Source organism: Rhineura floridana, chromosome 2, assembly GCF_030035675.1.
Source record: "Rhineura floridana isolate rRhiFlo1 chromosome 2, rRhiFlo1.hap2, whole genome shotgun sequence".
NCBI classification, from domain to species: domain Eukaryota; kingdom Metazoa; phylum Chordata; class Lepidosauria; order Squamata; family Rhineuridae; genus Rhineura; species Rhineura floridana.
In genome coordinates, this window is record NC_084481.1 from 44,796,511 (window position 1) to 44,802,822 (window position 6,312).

Genomic DNA, 6,312 nt, shown 5'->3' on the forward strand with positions numbered 1-6,312 from the left:
TAGTCCATAAGCTACCTTCCCCCCCCCCCCATGAATATTAAAGGTAGAAGCATTGGACCATATGGGAAAAAAGCCCAAAGGAACAATATCCTAATACCTTTGTTAGGACCAAAATGCCATAAGGTTGTGAAGAAGCTTTTGAATTTCCCCAGAGGTCCTCATCTGGCAAGATGTTTTGAAGCTTTCTTTGCATAACGGTTCCTATAAAACAGGGTTGTTTATTAAAAATTATTTAGTTCTCTGGGCAGCTCACAAGAAGTGCAAGAATAGTAGATTTCAGGGGTAGGGAGGAAAGAAAGGGTTCTTTTTTGTTTGCCACAAGACTCAACGCTAGCAGCATTGATAAAATTGGTTGGGCATTGTTGACTTCTTGTGGAAATGCTACGGATGGTACACACCATGGCTATTGGTGAATTGTGTAATGAGCTGAACTTCAAAGACTCGCTGGGCCTCCTGAATTCCTTCAGTATGCAAGTTGTGTGTTCTGCTAACTGAGAAATGCCTGGATAGAGGTGCTTTGTTTCTGGTTGCTCTGTGTAAGTTAGTGAGTGAGAACAATTAGTTTGTCAAGTCCAAGGTTCCCAGAAGCTTCATTATGTGTTTTTTAGAGTGATGGGGTCTCTTTTGAAAACATATTAAGAGTGGTAAGATCCATGCATGGGGGAAAAAGTTGACTAACTGGTTGTATCAAAGTTGCAATGTTGCAGACTTGGAAGTGGCTTATTGGGAATGTGATGGCTGCATGTGTTTAACCATATAGATGTCACAATACTAAGCACTGTAATATTCTGTTTCATTGTATTAACATACACTGACTTAGGTAAAACATGCTTCATCAATGGAACAATCAGCTGGAGTGGCAGCTCAGTTAATCAGAATTTGTGGTGAAATCTCTGATTAATTAGATGCTTAATAAATTTAATACTGAAATGATGCCTTTTTAAACTAATGCTTTCCCACTCAACAGGCCTCTGTAATTAAAGTTGTCTTTAGCATAATTGGAAATGAGAAGCTCCTGTGGAACTTATCCCTGGGAAATATGGTAGTAAATGGATGTCAAAGCTCTGGTTTACAAAACTAAAAAAAAATAATCAAAAATTTTGCAGAGAAGACTACTTATTATTCAGCAATTTGCAGGCTGGCTAGAAAAAAATGTGTTCCTGAATATATGTACAGAGAGCTTTTCCACATCGGTGGATAATATCAACCAACCACTATATCCAGAATTAGGGAAGAGGGATTCCGGCTTCAAAGGCGTGATTTTTAGCTGTCTTGGGTCCCAACGCCTCTTGTTTCATAGTAGTACTTAATTTATAAATGTCTGTACTCAAGATACTTGTTAGGAAAGTGTCCTGATTTGGTTAGGTAGTAAATTCACCTAGAGAAGAATGATCAGCTTCTATGCAAAATCGCTAAATGACAATAATTCCATTGATGTTAACTGTGTTTTAAGTGAGCTAGTGACTTGGGTTCATCAAATATTTCGAGTTTCAACTGGTAGCTTGTTTTTAATGCAACACCCAATGGAAGCCAAACTAGACATAATGGATGTTGTATAGTTTGTCCTTTTTTCTAGTGGTGGTGGTGTTTGATTTTATTACTTTTATGTATTTCCAAACAGGTACAATACAGACATAAGAAATCAAACCAAGCAAGAAGAAAACAAAATTCCACTCCAACAAACCCTGATTTGGAGTTCAGTAATCCAATCAGCTCAAGCAGACATATAATGGATTGTAACAATGAATGCCTGGTTGCAAATACTTCCTTTCTGGGGAAGGTTGTGGCAGACCAACTGCAGGCATTTCTGTGCGAGGCTGATTATCTAGATCCATTCCTGTCTGGGTTCAGGTCTCGGTCACCCTGATGGGTGACCTTTATAGAGAGAAGGATGGGGGAGTGCCACCATGCTCCTTTTAGATCTCTGTGGTTTTTGATCCAACTGACCCTGGTATTCTTCTGGACTGTCTCTGCAGATGGGTATTGATGGAACCATGCTGTGATGGCCCGATTTCTACCTGCAGGGTCGTGTCTGGAGAGCAGCATTGGCAGAATGCTCCTCAGCTCCCTGGTGTTTACACTGTGGGGTGCGGTGCCACAGTACACTGTTCTGTCCCCAGTGCTATTCAACATCTGTATTAAGCGGTTGGGAGTGATCATTAGGAGTTTTAGAGCAAATTGTCATCCATGTGCTGATGATACACAGCTCTATTTCTCCGTTACTTCTGAGTCAGGAGAGGCTGTGCATCCAGTGCTTGGATGAGGGACAATACATTGATACTGAATCCTGGAAAAACAGAGGCCTTATGGGTGGTGGTCTCTGTGCCTGGGGGAGAGGTCAATTGCCTGTTCTGGATGGGGTAGCACTCCCACTAAAGGAGTAGGTCCACAGCTTGAGGGCACTGCTTGATCCATCTTGTCACTAGAGGCCCTAATAACTACTACATCCAGCCGTGCCTTCTACCAGCTTCAGCTGGTACACCAGCTACAACCATTCCTGAACCAGGATAGGCTGACTACAGTAGTCCATGCATTGGTAACCTCGAGACTTGATTACTGTAATACACTTGATGTGGGGCTGTCCTAATATGATTTGACAGCTGCAGCTAGGGCAGAATGCGGCAACCAGACTGCTCACAGGAGCAGCTACTAGCAAGATGCCACTCTGTGGCTGAGAGAGCTGCACTGGTTGCCAATTTACTACTGGGCCAGGTTCAAGGTTCTTGTGTTAATTCAGCCTCCACCATGGCTGTGGCATTGCCTGTGTTGCATCTTCCTGGACCTGCAGCGCTGGCTTTCTCGAATGCACTTGCAGACAAAACCCTAAACAACTTGGGACCAAAGTACCTTAAGGACTACTCTAGCTCAGTCACTGAGATCCTCAGATAGGGCACTACTAGTGGTTCCCCACGGCCTAAGGTTCAGTCAGCTTTCACAAGGGACTGAGCCTTTACTGTGGCAGACCCTGTCCTGTGGAACTCCCTGCTAGAAAAGACTTGGCAAGAACCATCCCTGCCTGCCTACTTTTAGATGTCTACTGAAAACTGTTATTCAGATAGGCCTTTGAAACATGAATTTTGTCTTCACAACCAGTTTTTATTGATGTCATTGTAATTTTTAACATTGGAAACCACCTTGCTGTATTTTTATGGAAAGTGAGTTCTATATAAATATTTAAATAAAAAACAAACACTAAAGGGGACAGTTAGCAATTAAAAGTTGCTATAAATCTAAAACAATGAGATCAACTGAGCACTTGGACACCAACACAAAACGGAACCTCAGATCACAGTGACAGGGTCCTGCGAGACTGCCGTTATTTTGTGGGACAGAGTCAAGTGCATGCTGGAACTTGTGTTTGTGTGATTAAAGTGCTCTGGTGTAACAAAACCACTTTAAAAATGGGGGGGGTTGGCAGGGAAAATCACTGAAAAGTGTGAGATGAATGACTTAATAGGAAGACACATAAACATCTTGTAAGCCAATCAGGATGAATGCTCACTGCCATGGGCTCTGCAGCGCAGTCCTGATCAGGAAGAGGAGGAGATCTGGGACCCGGGGGAGGCACCCAGTGGGTTACAACAGCAGGAGGCTGAACCCAGGATAAAGCTTCAACACTCTAGACAGCTTCATCCCCTTAGTTTCAGTTCCAACTGAAGAAACGCTGCTGTCTGACAACATTCTGGCCCCTGTTCCTCCTCTTCCCCCCTCCCTTGTCACCCAGTTGCCACTGCTACTTCCGATGGGGGGGAATTGAAGGCTGGACCAGAGACAGCATCTGAGGAAGATCCGCCGGACATGCCTCCCCTCCCATCACCAAGGATGTGTTGGCAAATGCACAGAGAGGCACAGTTAATGCTCACTCTTTGTCGGGACGCGGAATTGGGGTCCCGTGGATTTAGAGTCAGAAGATGAGGGGGAGGGGAGCCCCCTGTCAGACTTGAGCGAAGGAGAAGGAGAGGAATGTCCAGAGATAGGGTTGCCCAGCAACGGAGATCCTGGGAGCGCCAGAGTCTCAGAGCCAACCTTGAAAGTTCACACGCCTCCCCCTCCGCCCGGACCTCCCCTTACGCCCATACCGGAGTCGGAATCTTCAGAAGGGGAGGGGCCGGCGCTTCCCCCCTCACCGCATACTCGACGACGAGTGAAGAGACAAGAAAGGGGGAGGGGGAGACAGGTGGCCCCTGAGGGTGGATTGAGGTGGAGTGAAAGGCTTCGCGCCCGTTTGGGTCCTACTTAAGAGTTGGGCGGGAAAGTGCACTTCGCTCTGTCAACTATCTTTCCATGTCGCAGGATCTGTAAGTCAGTGGCGCTTTATGAGAAGGCGCAGCGTTTGTGTGGATGTCACTGTAATAAAAACTGAATTGCTTTCACCCACTGGTCTGGTCCCTCAGTCTCATCCTGGACCTGACAGCTTGACAGAGCCGCCTAAATCGCTCTCAACGCTCTCTCCACGGGACGAGGACAAGATGTCAAAGGAAGCGGAGGGAGGAACAAATCCCACTTCTGAGACGGAAGAAGTGAGACTCTTGACGACTAATGTGGCTGATTTACAGACGGATGTTCAATCCTTGCTGGCAGCAGTCAAGGCGCTGAAAACGGATAATCAGGCCTTGAAAGCCACGATCGATCAGATGCGAACCGCCCCTCCAGCCGCTGCGGTAAAGGTGCCCATTGGATTACCCCCAAAGTATGCGGGACAAAGTGATCAGTTGGCAACCTTCGTGGCTCAATGTGAACTATATTTGGATGTCAGGAATGCAGAATTTCCGGGTGATGGGGCTAAAGTGGCATTCGTGATCAGCCTCCTGGAGGGAGAAGCTGCAAAGTGGGTGACTCCGTATCTGGTGAGAAAGGATGCTCTCCTAGGAAGGTACAGAGGATTCATACAAAAAATGACCAAGATGTTTCAAGACCCGCAAAGAGCGGAAACTGTAGCGCGGCAGCTAGGCGCTCTGAATTAAGAAAAAGGAACTGTTTCCGAGTATACTAATGCGTTTAAAATTTTATCCCAAGAGACTGGCTATAATGAGGCAGCTCTGATGTTCATGTACCGGAGCGGACTGAACGCGGAGATCCTGGATGAACTGGCCAGGACCGCCCCCCCCACCGACCTGCCAGAACTTATTCGGCTGTGCCTGCAGATCGATCACCGACTGGAGGGGAGATGCCTGGAGAAGAGACAGGAGGCCCCTAGATACTCCGCCTCGGCGCCTCGCAGCAAGAATCCCTCCACTTCGGGAACGACGGGTAGCGTGACCGAAGGGCAGGGGGGGGGGCAGACCAAGGCTCTCGGAAGAAGAGAAAGAGAGACGATGCCGAGAATGCTTATGTTTCTATTGTTCCAAACCGGGTCATATGGCCCGAGATTGTGGGCTAAAGAAGGGGAAGACGGAGCCGTCAGAAAACTAGAACACCCAGTCCACGTGAAGGCCGGTGGACTGGGGGCAGCATTGTACAAAGGCTCCCTCCAAAGGAGTGCTGGTTCTACCTGTGCGGATTACAACTGCCAGAGGAGTGATGTTCAACTCTACTGCCTTAATCGACAGTGGAGCCTCCACCAAGTTCATCGACGCAAAGCTGGCCAAGCGTTATGGCATCTCTAGCTGGACACTGGACACCCCCCTTTCCATGGAGACCATTGACGGGAGACCCCTGAAGTCAGGGGGGGTAACGCAAGCCACGGAGGAATTGAAGCTTCAAATTCCCGGGCATGAAGAGCTCATCTCACTGTACGTGTCAGATCTTTCAAGCTTTGAGGTGATTCTGGGGATGCCCTGGCTCGCCATGCACGAGCCTAAAATAAGTTGGAAGGAGACGGTGGTGTGGTTCACATCTCAGTACTGTCAGGAGAACTGCCAACCAGAAGGAATCAAGAACACCTTAGCAGGAGCCATACAAGAGGGCAGGCCAGCGATGCTTCCTCCGAAGTATGAGGAATTCAAAGATGTGTTTGATGAAAAGGAAACGGAAACCTTACCCCCCCACCGTCCTTACGACTGTACGATCGATCTTGTGCCAGGGGCCAGCATACCGGCGGGAAGGATTTACTCGCTCACAGAGACTGAAAGGGTGGCTCTGAAAGAGTTCTTGGAAAAGAACCTGAAGCGAGGATTCATTCGCCCGTCACAGTCTCCGGCCGGGGCGCCTTTGTTGTTCGTGAAGAAGAAGGGGGGGGAGCTCAGGCCGTGTAATGATTACCACGCACTGAATCAGATCACCACCCCTAACAGCTATCCACTGCCTTTAATCTCAGAGTTGCTAGATCGGCTACGTTCAGCCAAGATTTTCACGAAGTTGGACTTGCGGGGA